The sequence below is a fragment of the Carlito syrichta genome, unplaced genomic scaffold (genome assembly GCF_000164805.1).
Source record: "Carlito syrichta isolate Samal-C Ts95f unplaced genomic scaffold, Tarsius_syrichta-2.0.1 Scaffold316041, whole genome shotgun sequence".
Classification (NCBI taxonomy): Eukaryota; Metazoa; Chordata; class Mammalia; order Primates; family Tarsiidae; genus Carlito; species Carlito syrichta.
The window spans coordinates 200,141-226,926 of NW_007260137.1; positions in this window are offsets into that span (position 1 = coordinate 200,141).

Sequence of the window (26,786 nt, forward strand, 5' to 3'; positions counted from 1 at the left end):
TCCGGAGGCTGAGGCGGAAGGATCGCTGGAGCCCAGCAGGTTGAGGCTGCGGTGGCCGGGAGCGGCCACTGCATTCCAGTCTGGGTAACAGAGTGAGACTCCAACTCAAAAAAAAAAAAAAAAATTACCATAAACTTTGTGTCTTAAAACAACACATATGTATGTTCACTTACACTTCTGGAGGTCTGGCGTCTAAAGTGGGCACGCATTCCTTCTAGAGGCTTCTGGGGAGAAACTGTTCTCTTGCCTCCTCTGGCTTCTGGAAGCCACCTACACTCCTTGACTTGAGGCCCTGCACCTTTCCAGGCTCTGCCTCTGTCGTCGTGACTTCTTGGATTCTGACCCTTCTGTCTCTCTCTTACAAGGACCTTTCCAGCAAGTCCAGGTTCACTGACCCATCTCAAGAGCCCTAAGCTGAGCACGTCAGCACGGTCCCTTTGGTCATGGAAGGTAACATATTCACGGAGGTAGGGGCTATTATTCTGTGTACCACATACACACATACACACACACAAGATTTTAATATTTGCCTTTCAGGATTGCTCTGAGTGTTTTTTACATGTATATTCAACACTAGACATGCAGAGGAGTTTATAAATAAAATTTCTTGCCAAGTCTCAAAAATAGACAACTTGCTCTGCCTCAGGGGACACACAATTCTGGAAACTCTTTCTTTTTCATACTTTAATGTATGGTCCCTGTCAAAGGAAAATTTGGAAAGTAGTAAAGTGTTGTTTCCTACTAGCCTCACCCCAAAACAGACACACATGGTGGAGTCACATTCATACTGCATATGCTTTCTCATCACACTTGCTTTCCTCACATTTCTCAGGGACCAATTGACCTTGTTCAATTTGTCACACTGCCATGAGGTCACACAAGACAAAAAGGTCTGCGTTTTCTTTCTTCCTTTTTCTTCAGAGATGAGATCTTGCTCAGTGGCTAAGGCTGGAGAGCAGTGGAGTGATCATAGCTCATGCAGTCTCAAACTTTTTTATAGAGACAGGGTGTTACTCTGTTGCCTAGACTGAACTTAAACTCCTGGCCTCATGGGATCCTCCTGCCTCAGCCACCCAAAGTGGGTCTTCAATTTTTATCATGAGATAGATTTTCATTTTCTCGGCCATCATCCACTAGAGTCAGACAAGCTCAAAGTTATTCTAGTCCATTTTTCTTTTTCATATTATATAACTTTTGTTGTTTTTCTTTTTCTTTTTTTTTTTTTTTTTTTTTTTTGAGTCGGAGTCTCACTCTGTCGCCCAGGCTGGGAGGCAGTGGCACACTCACAGCCACCGAAGCCTCGACCTACTGGGCTCAGGCTATCCTTTTGCCTCAGTCTTTCAAGTTGCTGGAGCTACAGGTGTGCACCACCACGCCTGGCTCATTTTTTTTGTCTTTTTATTGTAGACACGAGATCTCCCCAAATTGCCCAGGCTGGTCTCGAACCCTTGAGCTCAGGCAATCCTCTCACCTCCGCCTCCCAAAGTGCTGGGATTATAGGCATGAGCCACCATGCCCGGCTGCTGTTTTCAATAATGTCGCTAAGAATATCTTGATCGCACTCAGAGTAAATGTGGCATGCACATGCATATGTATAAAACGCTGAGTAAATGAACCAACACATGAGTGGACAGAGCAATACACGAATAAGTGAGTTCGTATATAAATGAATGAATGAAATTAATTAATAGGCAAATTGCTGAATCACCCTTTTTATTTTCTTCCACAGATATTTGAGTACCTAACAAGAATAAACGCTCAGATGAGGCCCTACCTTCGTGAAGCATACTTTCCAGTGGACAGAGAGAGAGAATGAACAAGCGAGTAAACGTGTAGGGTAATTTTAGATAGTGACAGGCTGTGTAAAAAAATAAACAGGCAAAGAAGATGAGAGATGATGAGGAGTGGGGGAGGTGAGTCCCCGTGGATGAGGTGGTTTGTAAGCTCCACTAAGGAGGGGTGCCCTGAGCGGATACTCACTTGATGAAGAGAACCACCCACACGAAGACCCTAGGGTCAGGACTTCAGATAGAGACAGAACTAAATGTCCCAGTAACTAAGCTAGAAAAGAGCTTGGTGTGTCCAAAGGAGAGGAAGACACCAGGGTGGTCACAGCACAGTGAGTGAGAGTGAGGTCTTATTCAGCAAGGGCTCAGAGGGGTTGGAGCCCAGGTCATGGAGGGCGTGAAGTCCCAAGAGAAGCCATTGGAGGGTTCTAGCAGAGGAGAGGTGTGTATACGTGAAATGAATAAATGAGTGAGTGAGTGAATCATTAAGTCCCAAGACAAGAGTGCCTAAGTCCTGCAGGAGATTTTTTTTTTTTTTGAGTCGAGGTCTTGATCTGTGGCCCAGGCTAGAAGTGCAGTGGCACAATCATGGCTTACCGCAGACTCGACATCCTGGGTTCAGGTGATCCTTCCATCTCAGCCTCCTGAGTAACTGGGACTACAAGCACCTGACACCATGCCTGGGTAATGTTTTTCATTTTTTTTAGAGATGAGGTTTTCTATGTTGCCCAGGTTGGTCTTGAAACCCTGGGCTCTAGCAATCCTCCTGCCTTGACCTCCCAAAGTGCTGGGATTAAAGGCATAAGCCACCACGACCGTCCAGGAGATGTCTTTATTTTAATTTTTTTGTTTGTTTTATTGAGTTGGAATCTCACTCTGTTGCCCGGGCTGGAGTGCGGTGGCACGATCATGACTGACTGCAACCTTGACCTGCTGGGCTCAAGCAATCCTTCCACCTCAGCCTTTCAAGTAGCTGGAACTACAGACATGCGTCACCACATCTGGCTAATTTTTTTTTTTTAATTATAGAGACAAGGTCTCACAAGTTGCCCTAGCTGGTCTCGAACCCCTGGGCTCAGGTAATCCTCTCACTTCTGCCTCTCAAAGTACTGGGAATACAGGTGTGAGCCACCCCACCGAGACTTTTTAAAAATTTTTTTGAGTCAGAATCCCATTCTGTCACCCAGGCTGGAGTGCATTAACACATTCCCGGCCACCGCAACCTGGACTTGCTGGGTTCAGGTGATCCTTCTGCCTCAACCTTCCACGTAGCTACAACTAGAGGCACTTGCCACCATGCCTGGCTAATTTTTTGATTGATTGTAGAGACGAGGTCTCGCCAAGTTGCCCAAGCTGGGCTCAAGCAATCCTTTCGCCTCAGCCTCTCAAAGTGCTGGGATTACAGGTGTGAGCCGCCGCGCTGAGACGTTTTTAAAACAAATTTTTGTTTAACCTCCTCTATGACCCACAGAGTAAATGTGTTCCTGAAATACACCAGTTTCTGTTTATTTAAAGAATGTCTGCTTATTTGGTGCTTGCCTGAGTGGAACTGCTGTTACCGTTCACTTCACTGTGAGTGTTAACCAGGATTTGCCTGGCACCTTTAATTATTGAAAGATCTTTTTTCTACTTTTCAAATTTGGGGAGCAGTTGAGGCAGGTGACAAATGCCAACTTGAGGACACCAACTGCCACACCATGCTGGCCATTAAAGACCCCTCAGACCTGCCCTGGACAAGATGGTAGCCCCCAGGCTGAAACACAACCAGCATGGATTGAGATATGCCACTAGAGTACCAGGTATCAGAGGGTTTGGATAAAAAAAAAAAAAGTAAATGTAAGATGTCTTATTTATACATACTGGTGACGTGATGAAAGAATATTTGGGGTACTTTTCTGTTACATACAACATATCATTAAAAATAATTTAGGCTGGGCACGGTGGCTCATGCCTATAATCCCAGCACTTTGGGAGGCAGAGGTGAGAGGATTGCCTGAGCCCATGGGTTCCAGAACAGTCTGGGCAACTTGGTGAGACCTCCTTTCTACAATAAATAAAAAAATTAGCCAGGTGTGGTGGCGCATGCCTATAGTTTCAGCTACTTGGAAGGATGGCTTGAGCCCAGCAGGTAGAGGCTGTGGTGGCCGTGAGCATGCCACAGCACTCCAGCCTGATGACAGAGTGAGACTCCAACTAAGAAAAAAATTTTTTTAACCTGTTTCTTTTGATTTTTTTAATAAGACTGTTTAAAAAAATGTAAAATTTGGACCAGGCACGGTGGCTCATGCCTGCAATCCCAGCACTTTGGGAGGCCGAGGCTGAAGGATCGCTTGAGCCCAGGAGTTCTAGACCAGACTGGGCAACATCGTGCAATTGCGTTTCTACAAAAAAAAAATGTTTTAAATTAGCTCGGCATGGTGGCGCACACCTCTAGTCCCAGCTCTTTGGGAGGCTGAGGTGGGAGGTGAAGGCTGCAGTGAGCCGTGATCATGCCACTGCACTCCAACTTTGAGGACAGAATGAGACCCCAACTCAAAAATGAAAAGAAGGAGGGAAGGAGGAAGCGAGAGGAAGGGAAAAAAAAAAAATTTGCGTCTAAGGCTCATGCTACTTATTCTACTGGACAGGGCCCTGGGCATCTGTCCTCACAAGTACTTCCACCATTTCCACCGGCAGGGCAAGGTCTTGAACTGATGAAGAAGCGACATCCTCCACCAAGAGGTGGCTGCAGGGCCTCCCCGGGTCAGCACAGTTGGAAGAGGACGAAGATCCTGCTGACGAGATCCTTTTCTCTTCCCCACCAATCCCCTCCACCTTCATCTGGGTTTGCTGCCCTGCCTCCTGCTGCCAACCAAGACGCACGCGTTTCCCCCTGTTGCATTCTCCCTGGCTTCGAATTATGCTCACGTTGTTTCTGTCCAGCGTTCAGAAGATGTCAGGAAACGCAGGGGCGGCTGTAGCTTGCATGGGTGTTTGTAGGACGCCAGACATCTGGGCTGCTGGAAGGCTTCTGCACCGACGCCAGTTTCTTCCCCTTGCAGTTTCCTTCCAGCTGCTGGTGTTGGACACCGCTGCCTCTGCTTGACTTGCGAGTGTTAGGAGAAGGCTGTGTTTAGACAACTTGAAGACCATGAGCTTGGGAGGCAGAGGGGCACGGTCTGTTTGGGGCAACTCCCAGGTGCTCCCCGGGATAAACTGTGGGATCTGGACGCTCAGGGAGATATCTGTCATTAGAGACCACACAGCAGAAGGACTCCGGCCGGAACATGCCTCTGGGGACCTTCGGGGCAGCTTCAAGATCAGTTCTGGCTTTGCACGGGATGGAGTTCCTATCTGCAGGTGTCCTGTGATTTTACTCCGAGGCTGGTTCACAGACCAGCAGGAGCTTGCAGGAAATGCCAAACCTTGAACCCCTGTGTTAGGGTTCTCCAGAGAAACAGAACCAATAGGAGAGATGGAGATGGAGATGGAGATGATAGAGATGGGAATGGAGATGGATCCCGTTTCTTTTGTAAGATATTGACACACTGACCACTCCAAAACCTGCAGGGTAGGTCAGCAAGCTAGAAACCCGGGGAAGAACTGATGCTACAGCCTAAGTACAAAGGCCCATCTGGTGCCAGAATTTTTACTTCTTCCAGAGAAGATGTCAGTCTTATCTCTCTCTCTCTCTCTTTTTATTTTTATTTTTTTGAGGTAGAGTCTCACTCTGTCACCCAGGCTGGAAGGCAGTGGCGTGCTCGCGGCCACTGCAGCCTCAACCTGCTGGGCTCAGGTAGTCCTTCCGCCTCAGCCTTCCAAGTAGCTGGAACTACAGGCATGCTCCATCAAGCCCGGCTAATTTTTTTTTTTTTTTTTTTGAGTTGCAGTCTCACTCTGTCGCCAAGACTGGAGTGCAGTGGCACACTTCCGGCCACCGCAGCCTCGACCTGCTGGGCTCCGGCGATCCTTCCGCCTCAGCCTTCTGAGTAGCCAGAAGTGTGCGTGCTACCATGCCCGGCTAATTTTTTTTTTTTTTTTTTTTATTTATTGTAGAGACAAGGTTTTGCCAAGTTGCCCAGGTGGGTCTGGAACCCACGGGCTCAGGCAATCCACTTGCCTTGGCCTCCCAAAGTGCTGGGATTACAAGCTGAGCCACCAAGCCGGGCCTATTTTTTTTTTTTAATTGTAGAGATGAGGTCTCGCCAAGTTACCCAGGCTGGTCTTGAAGCCCTGGGCTCAGACAATCCTCTCACCTTGACCTCCCAAAGTGCTGGGGTTACGGGTGTGAACTACCGCGTCCCATCCAGTCTTTTCTCTTAAGGCCTTCAACTGATTGAACGAGACCCAGCCCGTTATAGAAGATCATCATCTGCTTTACTCAAAGTCTACTTATTTAAGCGCTAATCTGATCTTTAAAAAATATCCCCCCAGTATCATCTGCACTGGTGTTTGACCAACTACCTGGGTACCGTGACCTTGCCAAGCTCACCCACAAAACTAACCATCATACTTTCCTCTCCCACAACTTTACCAAGAGCCTCAGGGGAGTAGTAAGCATGTGAGAGTCTGAGAAGCACCACCTTTGAGGGTCTTCTTGTTTTCTTGTTTGTTTTTGAGTCAGAGTCTCACTCTGTCGCCCAGGCTGGAGTACAGTGGCACGCTCACAGCCAACCCAGCGTTGACCTGCTGGACTCAGGCGATCCTTCCGCCTCAGCCTTCCAAGTAGCTGGAACCATGGGCGTGTGCCACCACGTCCCACTAATGTTTTGATTTATTGTAGGGACGAGGTCTTGCCAAGTTGTCCAGGCTGGTCCTGAACCTCTGGGCTTAGGTAATCCTGTCACCTCAGCTTCCCAAAGTGCCAGGATGAGAGTCTTGAGCTACCACGCCCAGCCCAAACTGTGAGGTTTATGAGGGCAGTGCTGCAGGTTGTCTTATCCTCAGTGTCCATTCACTATATATATTTTTTGAGTCAGAATCTCACTCTGTCACCCAGGCTGGAGTGCAATGGCATGCTCACGGCCACCCCAGCGTCGACTTGCTGGACTCAAGCGATCCTTCCACCTCTGCCTTCCAAGTAGCCAGAACGACAGGCACGCGCTACTACGCCTGGCTAATTTTTTGATTTATTGTGGAGATGAGATCTCGCCAAGTTGCCCAGGCTGGTCTCAAACCCCTGGGCTCAGGCAATCTGCTTGCCTTGGCCTCCCAAAGTGCTGGGATGACAGGCTTGAGCCACCACATCTGGCCACCTTTGAGGTTTATCTAACACGTCTCAACTTCCTTCCCAGTCCCCCAGACGCCTCTCCCGCTCCCCAGACTTGGAGTTGACACCGTGGAGAAGCAGACGGCAAGCAACTCGATCTACCGTGTCTTGAGACACCCGGTTCAATCTACCTATTGTGAAAACCAAAGGCTCAGACTCACTTTCTCATGAGTTCTTGAAAACTTCCTGTGACGAGGTCCAGTCTTCAAAGGTAAGACCTACGTTTGTTTCCTCTTCTTCCTCTTTATTCTCAAGCCCTAACATCGTGCGTAGTACATAATAAGAAACCAATACACACTGCGGAATGAATTAGCTCTCCAAGCCCCAGGTTTCCCGTTGATTATACACAGACACTCTCTTGGTTTGTTGCTGGAGAAGCAGCCAGGCATGAAATACACAAAACACCCAGGACCCTGGGCTGGCCATCTGGCAGGTGCTCAGGAAGTTGTTTCTGAGTGCTCGGTGCTTGTCTGTGGGATGGGTGACTGAGGCCAGGCTTCCGAGTCACACACCCACTGGAAAGCAAGAACCCACTCCCCGAGTGTGCAGGGTGGGTGTAGAGAATGCACCCAGGTGGAGTGAGTTTATGGGACGGATGCTGGTAGATTGAGCTGTCACAGCCAGCAACGACAAGTGTGTGCAGGGCTCTGAGCATTTCACAGAGTGCTCTACAGATGTGATCTCATGGGTGTCTACAGCCGTCCTGGGGAATATCATGAGTATTGCTGTTGTCATTTTACAGAGGAGGAGCACCGAGCCTCAGAAACATCCAGTGCCGTGTCGGAAGACATTCAGTTAATAACAGAGTGCAACCATCTGGTAACACGTTTTCCTAATTTTATTTTTTTTTATTTTTTTGAGTTGGAGTCTCACTCTGTGGCCCAGCCTGGAGTGCAGTGGCCGCTCCCGGCCACCGCAGCCTCGACCTGCTGGGCTCTGGCGATCTTTCCGCCTCAGCCTTCCGAGTAGCCGGAATTACAGGCATGCGCTACCATGCCCGGCTGATTTTCTGATTTATTGTAGAGATGAGGTCTCGCTGCCCAGGCAGGTCTCAAACCCACGGGCTCAGGCAATCCACTCACCTCAGCCTCCCAAAGGCACGGGATTACAGGCTGAGCCACCGAGCCGGCTTTTCCTAACTTAAATATCTCCTACCACCCCTTATCCTTTGGAAGGAGGGGAGGAGAGAGAGGAGAGAGAGAGAGAGGTGATGGAGTGCAAAAGGAGAGAGAGAGTGTGTGTGTGTGAGAGAGAGAGAGAGAGAGCAAGAGAGAGAAAACGCCTAGTGTCTTCACGGACATGCGCACATGTGCCTGCAGGTGTGGGTGTGCATGCACAGAAGTACCCATGGGGTAGAGGGTGGGGATGGTTTCATGTCATCCCAAAAGTGCCCGCAGAGGTCTCGGGTGTCCCTCGAAGCCAAGCTTCCTTCCAGGTCATCGCAGTTTACACTTGGGTAATAACACACGCGTAATTAACTGAGCAAATATAATGAATCTATCTGTAGTGACATGATAGCCGGTGCTGAATCCCATTAGAGCACATTTAATTAAAAATGCATTAAACCTCCAAGCTTCTGAACACGCCCTGCCCTTCTTCAAAGCCGCCCTCCATTAAAGTCTTCGCCACTATTAACTGTGAGTCAGCCCGTGACCCCCTTGGGCATGGCCGGGTGAGGTGAAGTGGCCCTTAAATGCCTGTCCCAAGTAGATCACAGGCACTGATGGATTTAAACCGGGGAGATTAATCCCATTCACTTGGCTGCTTGTTTCAGAAACAACTGTCGCGCTGGGCCTAATTGTTGAAGGTTGACAGCATTGAGAGGTTGAGTCTCCTGCGGGAGGCTGATTGGACTTCTATACAGCGGGGATAGAAGAAGGATTAAAATCCAGACAGGCCAGGCGCCATGGCTCACACCTGTAATCCCAGCATTTTGGGGACCTGAGGAGGGAGGATCGCTGGAGCTCAGGAGTTGGAGACCAGCTCGGGCAACATAGCAAGACCTCGTCTCTACAAAAAATCAAAATAAAATTAGCCAGGCACGGGGGTGCACACCTGTAGTCTCAGCTACTCGGGAGGCTGAAGTGGGAGGACAGCCTGAGCCCAGAAGGATGAAGCTGAGATGAGTCACGATTGTGCCACTGAACTCCAGCCTGGGCAACAGAGTGAAACCCCGAGTCAAAAACAAACAAGCCAACAAACAAGCAAATCCTCAGACAACCCAGTGGCCCTGTTTCTCATGGGCTTCTGCCTTGTCCGTCAGCCAGGCTCCTCTGGACCGAGGAGATGACTCTTCCTTGCCTGTCCCACAGTCCCTGCGGTCCAGGGGCTTTTCACTGCTGTATCTCCTTCCTCTTTGCCTGCTTCCCTCCCACCCACCCTCCAAATACTGGCTGAATGCTTGGATCAGTAAGTAAATGAGAGAAGCCGCCAAGAGTCTCCAAGGGAGGAGATCCCAAAACTGCACCTGGGAAGAAGTGGCCCGTTTGCAAAAGGTCAACTCGTCGGTCCGCGCCCCTCACCTCACACCACCCGGACTCCAGCACAGACATTTACCTTCGATGCCTTTTTCCCAGGGGGGGTTCTAAGGTGCAGAAAAAGGATGTGAACGCACCCTCTGTGGTTGACAGGTGAGGCGCCAAAGCCCAAGCCTGCACCCCTCATCTCTCGCCGCGATTTCACGCTGCCTCTGGGTAACCTCCCAGCACTTTGCTTAATCAGCAGCTGATTCATTCCGAGCTGGCAGAGCCGGCTTCCTGCCAAGGCAGAGGGGGAGAAAGCCTGACTCGGTGGTGCACGCCCAGGCAACAAGGAGAAGGTGACACTGGTCACAGTGTGATTGGCTCACCTGGGAAGACACGTGCCCCATGTGGCCGACCTCATGCAGGTGGGAGCTGCAAGTCTTAGAAGAGCCCTGTGCTAGCTTTCATGCTCTGTCATCATCTTGAAATCCTTAGTACTAGTTAAACAAGAAGTCCCACATTTTCATTTTGCCCTGGACCCTGCAAATGAGGGAGCTGGTCCTGGTACTGAGGGCAGGCCCCTGGGTGAGTCTCCCATCAAGACACCCCCAGGGTCTCCCCACTCTGTCCTGATGCAGCAAATGCCTTGCCAGGAAGCCTTTCCTTGAGGGTGTCTTCGCTTCTGTCTTTCCTGGCAGCGCTGTTTCTTTATGGTCAAGAACCCAGCACAAGCCCGGCTCGGTGGCTCATCCTGTCATCCCGCGCCTTTGGGAGGCTGAGGTGAGTGGATTGCCTGAGCCCGCGGGTTCGAGACCCGCCCGGGCAGCGAGACCTCATCTCTACAATAGATCAAAAACTCAGCCGGGCATGGTAGCGCGTGCCTGTAATTCCAGCTACTTGGAAGGCTGAGGCGGAAGGATCACCAGAGCCCAGCAGGCGAGGCTGCAGTGGCTGGGAGCGGCCACTGCACTCCAGTCTGGGCGACCGAGTGAGACTCCAACTCAAAAAAAAAAAAAGAACCCAGCACAAGCAGGGCGTGGTGTCTCACGCCTATAATACCAGCACTTTGGGAGGCTGAGGTGAGAGGACTGTCAGAGCTCACGGGTTTGAGACCAGCCTGGGCAACTTGGCGAGACCTCATCTCTACAATAATCTAAAAATTAGCTGGGCGTGGTGGCTCATGCCTGTAGTTCCCGCTACTTGGAAGGCTGAAGTGGAAGGATCCCATGAACCCAGCAGGACGAGGCTGCGGTGGCCATGAGCGTGCCACTACCCTCTAGCCTAGACAATAGAGTGAGACTCCAACTCAAAAACAACAACAACAACAAAAGAATCCAGCACATAGTAGACGCTCAGCCAATGAGACAGGCAGAAGGGTTTCCAGCACCCGGGTCAATAACCTGGTCCATCCTTGAGTCCTTGCGGCCCCTTGAACCAGCCATCTCTCTAGTTCCTATGGCAAATGCAGGAGCCAGGAAAGCATGTCCCCAGCTTGGCTCTTGAGAGCAGGTGTCCAGCTAGCAGAAAATGCTCTGCGGTCATAATAGTTTAGGAAACACTGCTCACTCTGTCATCCTCACTAAGAGTCGCAATGCACCTTGGTATATTCAAGGCTCTGAGAAGTCCAGCAGCAAAGGCATCTTTGTTCTTGGCTGACGACTCCAGCCTTCTTCAAATTCAGGTGACTGTGACACATTTTTTTTCTTGATACAAGGACACATTCCAGGGAACATTTAGAAGGTAGTTATCTGGTCCTAAAACAGTGAAAATGAAGTTGCAGGGGAAGGGACAAGAAACAGCTGCAAGGCGTGGCATTGGAATGACTAAATTCATATCAGTAACAGCTGACGAAACTGGGCCAAAACACTTTTGTATTTGTTTTGTTTCTTTCTTTTACCCTCGTTTTATTAAGAAGCATTTATGAGATGCTTGGAGGACCGGGCATGGTGGCTCATGTCTGTAATCCCAGCACTTTGGGAGGCCGAGGTGGGAGGATTGTTTAAGCACAAAATTTGAAACCAGCCTGGGCAGCATAGCGAGACCCCCGTCTCTACAAACAACTTTTTAAAATGTAAAAATAAATAGGACAAGCGTGTGGCTCATTAACAAGACTGTCTTCGTCTCCTGGGGTTATCCCAGCAACAGGGGACTTAACTGTAACCCAGAGGTAAGGAGTCCAAAGCACAGGAGAGGAGGGATTCTGGGGATTTAATGAATGTTCATAAACAAATGATGTCACTTTGAACAAAGTAATCAAAGTATCAAATGATATAAACACCACTGCTAGGATGATGTGTGAATCACACTCGTGGTCAGCAGTACGTGTTGCAAACTGCAGCCTGATTCTACAGAACTTTAGCTGGAGGAACTGATGGGAAACATGGGCGGAGCACAGGAAGGGGGTCTGCCCACATAGACATCCGGGAACTGAGCTTGACCAGGAGTGCCCCGTCGAGCCCAAGTTGCACGCCTCCACAGAGGAATGAAATTCTAGCGCTCGTGGAGCTGAAAAGGGCTTTTGTGGATGGGGCGTTTTTTTTTGTTATTTTGGATCGGAGTCTCACTCTGTCACCCAGGCTGGAGTGCAAGTGGCATGCTCACGGCCACCACAGCCTCAACCTACTGGGCTCAGGCGATCCTTCTGCCTCAGCCTTCCAAGTAGCTGGAACTACAGGCACGTGCCACCACACCCAGCCAAATTTTTTTTTTTAATTGTAGAGATGAGGTCTCGCCAAGTTGCCCAGGTGGGTCTCGAACCCATGGGTTCAGGCAGTCCTCTCACCACAGCCTCCCAAAGTGCTGGGATTATAGGTGTAAGCCACCACGCCTGGCCAGCACTAGGGAGTTGTAAGGGACTCATCTTGCGAGGAAGGAATAAAACCAAGTCTCAGGTCCAAGTTTGTAATGTGAATTTCATGTCTTTGCAGTGAAAAGGGAGTGCTCATATACTTTTGGCTGGTGTGCAAATTGGTATAACCTCTATGGAAAGTGGTATGGAGATTTATCAGGGAACTAAAAGTAGATCTACCATCCGATCCAGCAATCCCACTACTAGGTATCTACCCAAAGGAGCAGAGGGCATTACAAAAAAAAGATACTGGCACTCACATGTTCATCACAGCACAATTCAAAATTGCAAAGATGTGGAATCAACCTGACCAATCAGCAGTGAAAATATGACATACCAAGAATGATATTTAGTCATGAAAACGAATGAAATGGTGTCTTTTGCAGCAAATTGGATGGAATTGGAGGCCATTATCCTGAGTGAAGTAACACAGGAGTGAAAACCCAATGCTGCATGTTCTCACTTATAAGTGGGAGATAAGCTAAGGGTCTGTAAAGGCATAGAATGGTACAACGGACATTGGAGACTTGGGTGGCTTCCCAAGTCATTTAAAGAAGAATTAGGCAGGGCATGGTGGCTCACGCCTATAATCCTAGCATTTTGGGAGGCCGAGGTGAGAGGTTTGCCTGAGCCCATGGGTTCAAGACCAGCCTGGGCAACTTGGTGAGACCTCATCTCTACGATAAATCAAAAAATTGGCCGGATGTGGTGATGCATGCCTATAGTTCCAGCTACTTGGTGGGCTGAGGTAGAAGGATCGCCTGAGCCCCACAGGTTGAGGCTGTGGTGGCCGTGAGCGTGCCACTGCTACCAAACATTTAAAGAAGAGTTAACAACAGTCCTTTTCAAACTGTTCAGAAAGTTGAAGGAACACTTCCAAACTCATTTTATGAGGCTGGTATTCCTTGATATCAAAGCCAGACAAAAATGCTGCAAGGAAAGAAAATTGTCAAGTGTAGTGGCTCACACCTGTAATCCCAGAGCTTTGGGAAGCTGAGGTAGGAGGATTACTTGAGGCATAGAGTTCAAGACCAGCCTGGGCTATATAGCAAGAACCCACCCCCTCAAAAGAAAATAACTGGGCATGGTGGCACGGTCCTGTAGTCCTTGCTAATGAGAGACTGATGTGGAAGGATCATTTGAGTCCACGAGTTTGTGGCTCCAGTGAGCTATGATCGCGCCACTGCACTCCAGCCTGGTTGACAGAGTAAGACCTTTTCTCTAAAATACAAACGAAGCTGAGCTCAGTGACTCATACCTGCAATCCCAATTCTTTGGGAGGCAGAGGCGAGAGGATTGTCTGAGCCCACGGGTTCGAGTCCAGCCTAGGCAATATGGCAAGACCGCATCTCTACAATAAATAAAATAATTAGCTGGGCATGGTGGCACATGCCTGTAGTTCCAACTATTTGGAAGCCTGAGGCAGAAGGGTCACCTGACCCCAGCAGGTCAAGGCTGCAGTGGCCATGAGCATGCCACTGCACTCCAGCCTGGGTGACAGAGTGAGACCCCGACTCCAAAAAATACAGCAAAATAAAACATAAAAGAAAAGAAAGCTACAAGCCAATATATCCCTGATGAATATTGATGGACATCTCCTCAAAAAGATACTAGCCAGCCAGGCTCGGTGGCTCAGCCTGTAATCCCGCGCCTTTGGGAGGCTGAGGTGAGTGGATTGCCTGAGCCCGTGGGTTCGAGACCCGCCTGGGCAGCAAGACCTCATCTCTACAATAAATCAGGCTTGGTAGTACGCACCTGTAATTCCGACTACTCGGAAGACTGAGGCGGAAGGATTGCCAGAGCCCAGCAGGTGGAGGCTGTGGTGGCCGGGAGCGGCCACTGCACTCCAGTCTGTGCGAAGGAGTGAGACTCCAACTCAGAAAAAAAAAAAAAAAGATACTAGCTAACAGAATTTGACAGCGTATTGAAAGGATTAAGCACCATGACCAAATGGGATTTATTCTTAAAATGCAAGACTATTTCAATATACAAAAATCAATCAATATAATGTATCACAATATAATATATTATATATGGTATCATATAATATTATTATCATTAAGAATGATGAGAAAAAACACAAGATCATCTCAACGGATGCAGAATAAAGCATTTAGCACTCTTTTATGGAAAAAACACTTAATAAACCAGAAATACACAAAACTACCTCAACATAATAAAGCCCATAATGAAAAATCCCACAGCCAACATGACGTTCAATGGTGAGAAACTGAAAGCTTTTCCTCTAGGAACAAGGAAAAGACAGATATTCAGCTTCTATTCAGCACAATAAAGGAAATCCTAGCCAAAACAATCAGTCAAAAAGAAGAAATAAAAGTCAGCCATACTGGAAAGAAAGAAGAAAAATTATTTCTCTTCACAGATGACAGGATCTGATAAAATTATTAGAACTAATAAATGAAAGCAGCAAAGTTTCAGGATGCAAAATCAACACATACAATCAGTTACACTTCTATATACTAGCAATGAACAATCCAAAAATAAAATTTAAATAATTACATTTACAATAGCATCAAAAAGAATACAATACTTAAGAATAAACTTAATCAAGAAGGTGAAATATCTACATATTTAGACCCTAAAACTATAAAACATTGCTGAAAGAAACTAAAGACAACACCAGAAAATAGAAAGTCAACCTATGTTCATGCACTGGAAGATTTAACACTGTGGAGATGTCAATACTATCCAAAACAACCTACAGATTCAATTCAATTTCCATCAAAAAAATCACAATGGTGTTTTTCTGCCAAAATTAAAAAAAAAACAAAAAAACCTATCTTGAAATTCATATGGAATCTCAAGAGAACCCAAACAGCTAAAATAATCTTGAAAAAGGACAAAGTTGGAGATCTCACATTTTCTGATTTCAAAACTTATTACAAAGCTGTAGTAATCCAAACTAGTATGAAGACAGACATATAGACAAATGAAGCAGAATAGAGAGTCCAGAAATAAACCCTCACATAAATGGTCACCCTTCCACAAGGGCGCCAAGACTATTCAATGGGGGAAAGGACAATCTTTTCAACAAAAATTGGGAAAACTGGATATTCACATGTAAAAAACTGAAGTTGAACCCTTAACTTATGCTCTGTATAAAATTAATTCACAATAGATCAAATACTTAAATATAAGACCTACAATTATAAAACTATTAGAAGAAAATACAGGGAGAGAACTTCACAACATTGTATTTCTCAATAACTACTTGGATACAATGCCAAAAGCAGTAGCAATACAAGTAAAAACAGAAAAATTGGACTATATCAAATTCAAACTTCTGTTTCTCAAAGGACACAATCAACAGACTGAAAAAGTTACCTGTGGAATGGGAGAAAATACATATCCAAAATATATAAATATATATTTCCAAAATATATACAGAACTCCTAAACTCAACAACAGCAAAAAAACCCAATTAAAAAAATGGGTGACGGTCTTGAATAATCATTTTTCTAAAGACAATGTACAAACAGCCAATAAACACATGAAGAGATACTCAACATCATTAATCATTAGAGAAATGCAAATCAAAACTACAATGGAGACATCATTGCATACCCATTACAATGGCTACTATTTTTTAAAAAACAGAAAATAATAAGTGTTGGTGAGGATATGGAGAAATTGGAACCCTCGTGCACTGTCGGTAGAAATGTAAAATGGTGAAGCCACAACAAGCAGTACAGATCTTCCTCAAAAAGTTAAAAATAGAATTACCATACGATCCAGCAATTCTATACCTGGATATATAACACCTCCACCAAAAAAAAAAAAAATTGGAGAGGAATGTCTTAAAAAGTTATCTATACATTAATATCTGTGGCATCATTATTTTATATAATAGCCAAGATGTCAGTCGGCAGCTGAATGGATAAACAAAATGTGGACATCCATACAATAAAATATTATCCAATGTCAGAAAGAAAGGAAATTCTGACACATGGATGAATCTTGAAGACATGACGTTCAGTAAAATAAGTCAGTTACAAAAAAGACAAACACTGTGTGATTCCATTTACATGAAGTACTTAGAGTAGTCATATTCATGGAGACAGAAAGTAGGATGGTGGTTTCTAGGGACCAGAGAGAGGCAAGAACGGGGAGTTACTGGTTAATGGGTGCAGAGTTTTAGTTTTACAAGATGAAAAGAGTTTTGGAGATTGGTTGGAAAATGGTGTGAATGTACTTAGCACTACTGAACTATACCTTTAAAAATGATTAAGACGGGAAGTTTTGTCATATGTGTTTTACCTCAAAAATTTTTTTAAATTTAATACAAAAAAGACGACAGAACAGAAGGAGATTTACAGACGACAACAACAAAATTACCCTCAAAAGAGATGGGATGTTGTTTCTGATATAGATATTACAAAAGACCGGGACTTCCATCTTAATCTGACTTCCATGCTGAGGGCACCAACGGCCACGTGGCAGGGAAATGAGGTTGCCCCCGCCCTCCGCCAACCCACAGTCCAACAACCTCAAGGAGCCAAATACCGTCGACAGCCACATGAGTGAGTTTGCAACTTTCATCACAGCCGTGAGGGACCCTGGAGCACATGCAGGAAATCCTGGCCCACAGACACTAAGAAGTGATTGCCGCCGTCATCTGGAGCTTGCGTTTTGGGGTAATTTGTGACACAGCAATAGATCGCTAAGAGGTTGAAAGAGAATAAGCACATAACAAGTGACAGATGTCTAAGGCCTGTCTGGCTCAAAGGGCCCTTCCTCTTCCACCTATGTCCTTCCCCAGAGCATCTTCCTGGGTAAGTCAAGTAATGATGTTGACTGTGTTACATCCCAACTTATTCCACACACACGGGTTTGCCCAGTCACCAAGGACGAGTGGTTCCTTGATGTGCAAAAAAGCTGAGTTATTTTTCTGGCAAATACACAGAAAAAAAAACAAAAGAAAAGAAAAAGAAGTTGGACGCGGTGACTCATGCCCGTCATTCCAGCACTTTGGGAGGCAGAGGCAAGAGGATTGCCTGAACCCAAGGACTTGAGACCAGCCTGGGCGACATGGTGAGATCTCGTCTCTACAATAAATCAAAAAAAAGTAGCCAGACATGGTGGCATGTGCCTGTAGTTCCAGCTACTTGGAAGAGTGGGGCGGAAGGATCGCCAGAGCCCATCAGGTCGAGGCTGTGGTGGCCATGAGCGTGCCACTGCACTCCAGCCTGGGCGACAGAGTGAGACTCCAACTCAAAAAAAGAAAAAAATATATATGGTCACATTCATATCCTGTTTGTTCTAAAAGCATTTTATTTAATTCAAACAATGTGGGGGCTGCCATCGTTACAGGTGAGATCATGTCAATCACAAACATCTATAGCGTTCACTGAATCAACTCACTTCCTCCTTCCAGAAATGAAAGCGTCACAATTACTAGAAAAAAAATACAGTGTCATCCGGATGCCTAGGACAAGGTTACACATTTAAAGCTAGGTAGAGGCTGTAATCTACAAACCCAAGAAAATCCTACTACTCAGAGGCTCAGCCTTAAAAATCTGTCTCAGGATAAAAGCGAGTGCTGCTTGCTAAGGCCTGATAGATAGAGCCAAAGTCACTGCTGGTCACCAGCAGTCTGGTCACACATTGTCCTCAGGTCTCTCTCAGCAGCACTGGCAAAAGACACCTGGTCACATCATCTGCAGGCTGGGAGACACTGATTGTGATCATGGCCATTGTAATGTCCCTGTTCCAAGCTTCCCAGATGCACAGTGTTTTATGTCAATCCACTATGCGGTTTGTCCACTATGCTGTTGGAAGCTGTGCAGTGTTGGTGTCATGATTGAAAGCATGGTCTCAACTGGGCTTGATGGCTCAGTCTGTAATCCTGCACTTTGGGAGGCCGAGGTGAGTGAATTGCCTGAGCCCACGGGTTCGAGACCCGCCTGGGCAACTTGGTGAGACCTCATCTCTACAATAAATCAAATCCTAGCTGGGTGTGGTAGTGCATGCCTGCAGTTCCAGCTACTTGGAAGGCTGAGGTGGAAGGATTGCTGGAGCCCAGCAGGTCGAGGCTGCGGTGGCTGGGAGCGGCCACTGCACTCCAGTCTGGGCGACTGAGTGAGACTCCAACTCAAAAAAAACAAAACAAAACAAAAAAGAAAGCATGATCTCTGGAGCAGATGACACCAGTCCAATCCAGGCTCCGCTGCTCCCAGCTGTTTGACTTTGGCAGCTGCTTTGGTTCCTTTTGCTTCATTTCATCACCTGCAGATGGGATCGTTATGGCCACCAACTCATAAGGCCATTATGGGGATTAAATGGCACAAAGCACATAAATCACACAGAATAGTGCCTGGCACCCTGAAAACAGTCAATACAGGGAAAGAATTTATTATTGTTATTATTATTATTGTTACTGTCATTACCACCTTCATTATCGCCTATCATCTGCACAGTAATGGTAGCTAAGATTCCAGAATTGGGCTTTCTGTTTTCCAGATGAGGAAGTGGAGGCTCGGAGGAGTGGCATGCCTCTCCCAAGGCTGCCTAGCCTCGAGGGATGACCTGTGATAGACCTCTAGGTGTGTCTGTCTCCAAGGTCTGTGTGATATTTCCGACATGCCTGGCTCGGATGCTGGGCAGGTACCACTTCTCTTTGGACTCACTAGGGCCCTGGTCCTGCCTGCTCTAAGAGCTTCCTGGACGTGGGTTGACTTTGGAGGTCTGCTGCCTGGGTGACTTGGGCAGAAGCCAAGTGGGGACAAATAAAAAAGTATAAGACCTTGGGAAAGTTGTGTGAGTGGGATGGGGACGGATGCTTCATGTAACACAGGAACAGCTATTTTATGAACTTGACTTTCAATGAAGTTTCCATGTATGGATTTGTGTAATCGCTAGAACAACTCAGTGAAATGTAAATGACCATGCCTATTTTAAAGTCAAGTTTTCTTGTTTGAATGAATGAATGAATTTTCCCAGGCTCAGAGAAGTCCTTCCCAGAGTCTCACTATCTGGGTCTAGCAGAAGCGGTGCTCGAACTCGGCCGCTCGGACACCAAGACTGGGACTCTTTCCTTTGTACTAAGTTGAGGTTGATTCCAAAGCAAAAGCATTTCTAACTTCTAGCTTGTGTGAGTTTCATGTATTATCACATCCAGTCCTCATAACCACCCGACGAAATAGCTATTATAATTATTTCCCCATTTCACTTGCAGTCTCAGTGAAATGACTGGCTCAAGGCCACACAGTCAGAAGTGATAGATGCAAGTTTGAAACTCAGAGTTATGAGCTCCAAAGGCGTTACTCTGTATGCAACACTCAATGGAAGGCATTTTGCTGAAGTGGAAGCTCCCCTCTCATGGTCTTCTGTCTTTTTAGACTTTGCAGCTGGAAACTTCTCTACTTAGGAACTTTCCAGAAGCCAGTAAAGCTACTGGTCAGAGCAAAAGTCCCTCAGCTCTGCCCACCACGAGCCGGTGATAGTGGATGCAGGTACACTCTGACTTTGGATGGTTTTTGTTTCTTCTTTGCCTTTGATCATGATCTGGAATTATTTACTTGTTTCTGTTTGTTATCTGCACCCCCACCCCGCACCCCGTGCTTGCAAATGAAAATTCCGTGAGGGCAAGAACTTTGTTCTGTTTGTTACTGTGTCTCCAATATCCTAAGCAGTCCCCACCATTTAGTTGTCCAACACATTTTTCTTGAAGAGTGAATGATGAATCTGTGTGGAATTTCATGCCAGACTGAAAAGTTTCAGTAGAGAAAAGAATGTCTATGGCTCCATATGGGGCTTGGATTGGCTGAGCACTACCAATTGCTCTGCCGGGTGGGCTAGTACCACTCATGTCATGGGTCCCCTCTGCCCAACTCAGCAGAGTCCTTGGATACAGAGATTTGAAGAGCAGAGCACCTTTGTCATGGGACAAAGGGTCTCCCCAGCAGAGCACCTTTGTCATGGGAAGTGGCTTCCAACCCCATGCGCCCCCTCTAAGTTGGCATCTTCGTGTGTCTTTCTGCAGCCTTTGGTCAAGGCTGGACCTGCCCGCTGCGTGGCTGGGGGCTGGAATTTGTTTGGCCTATGTCAGACTTTAGGGCTGAAAAGGCCTTGGAGGTTATCTAATCGCAACATTTCACTTTGCAGCCGAGCTCACAGAAAGGAAGATCACTATTAACAGGCTGAATTGAGTCCCTTTCAAAGTTCATGTGCTGGAATCTTAACCCCCAACACCTAGAATGTGGCTTTATGTAGAAATAAAGTCTTCACAAAGATGATCAAGTTAAATGCAGGATGAGACTCTAATCCAACGTGACTGGCATCCTCCATTGAAAGGGAAAGTTTGGGCTCAGACATGCATATGGGGAGAATGCCATATGACAATGAAGAGAGGGATCAGGTGACACTTCTACCACCAAGAAACACCAGAGATTGTCAGCAGACTCTCAGCAGATGGGGAGGGAGCTGGGGGCTCTCACACAGCCCACAGAAGGAATCAACCTAGCAGACATCTTGCTCACGGACTATTGCCCTCTAGAACTGTGAGACAACGAACGTCTGTTTAAGTCACCAAGGTCATGGAACTTTTTATAAGAACACCAATCATTTTGGATTAGGGATCACCCTAATATCCTCAACTTAACCTGATGACCTCTGCAAAGACCCTAGCTCCACATGAGGTCACATTTTAAGGATCTGTAAGTGACGGCCTCAATGCAGTAAATCCCTACATATGAACGAGTTCTATCCCAAGAGCGTGTTCATAAGTCCAATTTGTTTGTAAGTCCAACAAAGTTAGCCTTGGTAACACAATCAGCTATATAGTACTGTACTGTAATAGGTTTATAATGCTTTTCACTAAAATAATACATGAAAAAACAAACAAAAAAATAAGGAAAGCTTTTTTTTTAGTTGGAATCTTACTCTGTCGCCCAGGCTGGAGTGCAGTGACACGCTCACGGCCACCGCAGTCTCGAACTGCTGGGCTCAGGCGATCCTTCCACCTCAGTCTTCCAAGTAGCTGGAACCACAAGCACGTGCCACCATGCCCAGCTAATTTTTTAAAAATTTATTTATTGTAGAGATGAGATCTCACCAAGTTGCCCGGGCTGGTCTCGAACCAGCGGCTCAGACAGTCCTCTCGCCTCGGCCTCCCAAAGTGCTGGGATTACAGACTTGAGCCACCACGCCCGGCCCTCCAGCTTGTTTAAAGAGGCAACATGGGGACTCCTTGGTCTCTCTTCATTTCCCCTTTGTCTTGGGTGGAGAGGTCTGGTACACGGGGCTATGGGCCATCACCCCATACCCCACCCCCTGCGCCCCTGCCCCGCCACGGGTTCCTGGCAGGACACAGGAAGCCCTGACTCCTCCCCAGCTCTCTCTTCAAAGCATTTTCCTCCTTTGATTTTTATTGGTTTGTGTCTTCAACGCTTTACCTCTAATTACACAGCTTGCTGCATGTCTTGTTTCATAATGACTAATATGAAGCACAGGTATCAGCAGAGGGAAACACATACCTAAGTGAGCATTTAATAATTAGGATTCATTAAGGCAATTATTTTAATAAATTAGACTCGGTTCAACATAACCCTTTTGCCCCAATTTTAAACAAAAGTCAAAAACACCCGCCTGGCCCAGCATGGCAGCAAGGGAAGAGAACAGCCCAGCCTCCTGGGGTAGAAACAGGCAGGGACGGGGGCAGGGAGGATGCAGGTGGATGCTTGAGAGAGTCTGAGAAGTCTAGCTTCTTGTGGGCTTTCCACCAGTGACGACAGCAGGCACATAGAAAGGGCTCACCAAACGCCAAGTGAATGCCGGCATCACCTCGTTGAGTCCTCATACCAAGCCAATGGGGCAGGACTTTGATTAATAGTACCATTTTACAGATGAGAAAATGAAGCTTTACCCAAGCTCACACAGCTGGTAGGTAAGTCATAGAACCAGAGCCTGCTTCGTAACCTCTGAACCCAAATGCCTTTCTATCTCAGGTGCTAGAAGATAGGAGTAAACCTTTCCCTCAGAAGGATGGAAGATGCCCACCCAACGCTGTGCTCTATCGTCACTGTCTGAAATTCTTCTTATATATATTTGTTGAGTCAGAGTCTCGCTCTGTCACCCAGGCTGAAGTGCAGTGGCATGATCACGGCTCACTGTCGCCTCGACTTCCTGGGCTCCGGGGATCCTTCCGCCTGTCTCCCAAGTAGCTGAGACTACAGGGGCATGCCACCACACCCGGCTAATTTTTTTTTATTTTTTGTAGAGGCGGGGTCTCACTATATTCTCTAGGATGATTTCAAACTCCTGGGCTCAAGTAATCCTCCTGACTCAACCTCCCAAAGTGTTGGGATCACAGGCCACCATGTCCAGCCCCAAACAGGAGTGGCACATTTGCATTTTGCAATGGGCCCCGCCAATTATATAGCCAGTGCTAGGTACAGGTTTTGCTGTTATAACAAAAAGATCCAGAAATACAATGCTTCAAGCAAGGCTGCTTTTACACAGCCCAGAAGTAGGCAGTTTGAACAGTAAGGTATCTTTTCCATCATTAGCATGTGGCTTCCAACTTTGGGTCCGAGATGACTGTCCCATTCTCACCAGTCTTTAGTTGGCGGGAAGGAGAAAGAAACCAGGGGCACACACCCAGTCAAGGCCTAGAAATGGTGTCTGTCACTTCTGCTTTTATCTCATTGGTCAAACAAGATCACATGGCTACACATAGCCCCCAAGAGAGCCAAAAAATATACTCCCTACCTGGGTAGCTTTGTACCTGATTAAAACTCTATATAATAGCCTGGCGTGGTGGCTCATGCCTATAATCCCAGCAATTTAGGAGACTGAGGAGGGAGGATTCAAGACAAGTGAAGGCAACATAGTGAGACCTTGTCTCTACAAAAAGCTAGCCAAGTGTGGTGGTGTATGCCTGTAGTCCCAGTTACTTGGGAGGTTGAGCCAGGAGGATCACTTGAGCCTGGGTGAGCTGTGATTGTGTCACTGCACTCAGCCTGGGCGACAGAGTGAGACTCTTGTCTCAAAAAAAAAAAAAATGTAGCTGAAGTCAACCGGTTCAGGGTAATATATGCAAGATGATGCAGCACAGAAGAGGACCAAGGGCAATGAATGTGAGCACCCAGGGGTGGGGGGGGGGCTTCAAGGCCATCCTGGAGGCTGACTGGAAGGGGACGAATAAGGTCTGAGTCACCAGCTGAAGCTCCCGCTGTTTTCTTCTTGGGCCTGGTTTCTGCCCAGTGGCTTACGTCAAGAGAGCTGGATCTCACCCTGGCTCTGCCGCCAACTCCCCCGTGGCCTTAGACAGAGCCTTAACCCCCTGGGCCTGTTTTCTCTTGGTGTCATGAGGGGGTTGATTCGCAGGTCTCTAACGTTGTCACGTTCTTTGATTCCCACCCCGGGGTCACAGTGACTGCTTTTTACTGAACTCTCTCCAAGTGGTTCACATTCCTCAGAAAGAATACCTCCTGGTGCCTGGAAAACGGCCCGGTCAGGACCCTTTTTAAAGGACGCGTTACTCCTTGGGTCCCCAGGGCTCTGTCCTGTCCACGATCACAACAGTGGAGCCAAGGGTCTGACTCATGGGGCCACACTGCCCAGACATCAAGGGCTTTCAAATTAGAGGATAAGACGCCAGTGCAGTTTAACAGGATGAAGGAATAATGTGGCCTTGTTAGTTATGCAGTAAAACTAAGCTTTCCTATTGCTTCGGGTGCACTGGTTAACTGGACACCTTAAGTGTCTGAAGAATGAGAGTGGTGGCTGAGAACATTCTGTCTGACTGATCTCAATTCATTTAATCCTCCAGCACTAACTGGTTACAGGACATTGGTCTTCACTGATTCTGTTTTCTCAAAAGCAGAGTGAGTAATAGTACCTAACTAACAGTGTCATTGCAAGAAATAAATTTTTAAAAATTGCATGTTGCCGGTGGTTCAAGCCTGTAACCCCAGCACTTTGGGAGATTGAGGCGAGAGGGTTGCTTGAGCCCAGGGGTTTGAGACCGGCCGAGGCAACTTGGTGAGATCTCGTCTCTACAATAAATTTTAAAAATTACCTGGGCATGGTGGCACAGGCCTATAGTTCCAGCTACTTTGGAAGGCTGAGGTGGAAGGATCGCCTAAGCCCAGCAGGTCGAGGCTGAGATGGCCGTGAGTGTGCCACTGCACTCCAGCCTGAGCGACAGAGCGAGACTCCAACTCAAAAAAAAAAAAAAAAAAAAAAAAAGAATTGCGTGTTGCAATAACAGAGGAATCAGACGCTACAAACGTCTCTGTTCAGTGCCCTGAGTGTCTCAAAACTGTCTCTCCTGGTGCCCTAGGCAAAGAGAAATACCTAAAGTTCTTATCCGAGCAGTTAGCTCTGAAGGATTTAGTAAGTGTCTATGTCTGAACAACTTAGCAGCAGCTTGAAAAAAAAAACAGAACACATGAACAGAAAGAATAATCCTATTTCTGTTTCACTCTTAAGTAGCCAGAGTTGCCTATGAGCAGGGTGGGTGCTCTTCCGTAGTCTATAGCTCCGCAATCCCTGGGGAGTTGAGTGGGCACTGCCACCCTAGTTTTCTATTCCACATTGATTTTCAAGCTTTGCTTGTGTTTTATTACAACTACTGTTGAAAACCAAAGCTATGATCGCATCAAAAGTAATATTTGAGGGGGACCCAAAAAGTCCAGAATTTATTTATTTAAAAATGTGTGTTTATTCTTCCATGTTTGAATTTCAGTCACTCTCAAAGTACTCTCTGTTTGATGCAATATTCTATCAAGATGCTGTTTCCATTGCTCAAAACAGTTCTTGAACTTGTCCGTGTTGATGCCCTTGAGTGTTTCTGCTGTTTTTTGTTCCACCTCTTCTACATTAGCAAAATGTTTCCCAGAGGACTTTTCTTCTGGGGAAACAAACAAACAAAAAATGTCACTCAGGGTGAGATCGTGTGAATAGGGAGGGTGGGGCATGCGGGGTCATGTCGTTTTTGGTCAAAAACTGCTGAACACTCAGCGCAGGGTGGGCAGGTTGTATAAATCACCCATGATGAAATAAAGCAAATGTGTTGACAGAATCTCAAAAAAGAATTCACTGAAGCTGAACGCAGCCTCTCCTACCAACACTACCTGGTACGCTGATGCCAATGGGTTTCTCGAACATCGGCGGAGGAAGCCTGTACTGCAAGGGGCCTGCCCGCCAAAAGATAATTGAATAGGGGGGTCTCCCCTTATAGCGCTACCTAATGCTGAAACTGGAAACTCCCTTGGGCTCGTGGCTTGTGCCCTGTGCTGGAGATATCAGATAGCCTGGCGTTTTGCCCTGAAATGTACAAGGGCCTGGAATACCCTTTTGCTGCAGTGCCCTGGCAGGCTTGGCTCCCATCAAGGACCTCCAAGAGTGAGCACTCGGAATGTGTCCTCCTCCTTCCCCGCTCTTCCTCCCACCTCACTTCCACTCCGCACCACCTGTCCTGTCTTTTCCTTTCCTTTGCTTCTTGTAATACCAACTCCCAGAGGCTATATCAGATCTCTCCTGTGTCTCCAGCGTCCAATGAGGGCTGACGCAAAAGGTAGGTTTTCTTTTTTTAAAAAACTTTTTGTAGAGATGGGGATCTCCCTATGTTCCCCAGGCTGGTCTTAAACTCCTGGCCCCCGGGCAATCCTCCCACCACAGCCTCCCAAAGCACTCAGATTATGAACCGAGCCGCAAAGGTAAGTTTTCTGTTTGAAATGAAATAAAATGAATGAAAATCCTGTCTGTCTTCACCCTTCTTGGTTATCTTTCTCAGCACATAACTAACTCCCTGCCCCGAGCCACGCAAATACCTCCCAGGGAACCCTGAACTGAATCTTGCACATGTCTAAGTCGTTACCTGACAGTTTGACTCACAAAATTGGACACAATTATTCCCCATGGTGAGCTCTTTTTCTTGTTAACTTCCTCTTCTTTGATGTATGGGAATAGTCAAATATATGTGTGTGAGTGTGTATATATATGTGTGTGTGTATAAAAGTGTACCATTTATCTATCTATCTATCTATCTATCTATCTATCTATCTGTCTATCTATCTATCTATCTATCTATCTATGGAGGGGGATTAGAATTAGCTGTGCTCCAGGCTGGGTACAGTGGCTCATGCCTATAATCCCAGCATTTTGGAAGTCTGAGGCAGGAGAATCAAAACCAGCCTGGGCAACATAGTGAGACACTGTCTCTACAAAAAATCCAAAAAAGCGGGATATGGTGGCTCACACCTGTAATCCCAGCACTTTGGAAGGCCAAAACAGGAGGATTGTCTGAGCCAAGGGGTTTGAGATCAGCCTGGGCAACATGGTGAGATCTTGTCTCTACAATAAATCAGAAAATTAGCCGAGTGTGGTGGCGTACACCTGTAGTTCCAGCTATCAGAAAGGCTGAGGTGTAAGGATCACCTGAGCCCAGCAGGCTGAGGCCGTGGTGGCTGTGAATG